Source organism: Aquarana catesbeiana, linkage group LG03, assembly GCF_042186555.1.
Source record: "Aquarana catesbeiana isolate 2022-GZ linkage group LG03, ASM4218655v1, whole genome shotgun sequence".
NCBI lineage: Eukaryota > Metazoa > Chordata > Amphibia > Anura > Ranidae > Aquarana > Aquarana catesbeiana.
Window position 1 is genome coordinate 503,675,751 of NC_133326.1, and position 937 is coordinate 503,676,687.

A 937-nucleotide genomic window follows, 5' to 3' on the forward strand; every position below is an offset into this window, starting at 1 on the left:
TTCATACTGCACCCGGGAAAGGAAGACTGATATTTTTTACTTTCAAAGGGGGGGGGGGTCCCCCCCCCCCCCCCCCCCCCCCCCCCCCCACCCCCCAACAAATGTACATAACTTATAGTATATCATTTGCAACAAAGCCTGGGATGATGACTACACAGATGAGCATGATGTGGTACAAAATCTGCTGATGCGAGGAGAGGATGGTTTTAATCTTGGCGTCAGCTAGATCAGCAGCTTTACATGATCTTCCTAGCTGGGCAATACCAGGACAGCTCCCCCTAGGCACCCCTATCGGGAACAATCTGTGCCTAGGGAAGGAACCCACCATGGGGTACCTGGAGCGGCCCAGCCTGGTGGGCTCAACCATGTGGTCAGAACTTTAGGCCAACTTGTCTATCTCCTCGGGTCTCGAGCTTGAGATTAGTAAGAGGTTTCCCTGAGGTCATCGCCAGGGATAACTATCAGGGGATAGAGAAAAAGGAGGGAAAAGAGGTGAAAAGGAGGTCTATCAACCCCCCCCCCCCCCCCCCGTCCTGAAACTGGGGGGGTGATTAGACCACTGGAAGTGAGGGAGATCCCCCACAAATCTGGCCCAGGGTTCCCAGATCTTTTCAAACTTATGGGTTGTACTTGTCAAGATACTGGGCAATTTTTTTTGGGTCATTAGCCATGATATTTTCTGTCTAGCTTTCGAGAGGAAGGTTTAGGTTTCTTCCATGCTTTGGCTATAGTGAGCTTGGCTCCTGTGAGAATAAAGTGGATTAGTTTTTGAGCATCCTTTGGGATTTAAGGTATGTGGGCATTAAGGAGGGCTACAGACAGGGACCTGGTAATTGGTCACCTTTTGAAGATAAAATTAAAAATTTTCTTCCAAAATGCATGGATCCTAGGGCACTCCCACCAGATATGGGCCATCGACCCTAACAGTTGGCAGCCT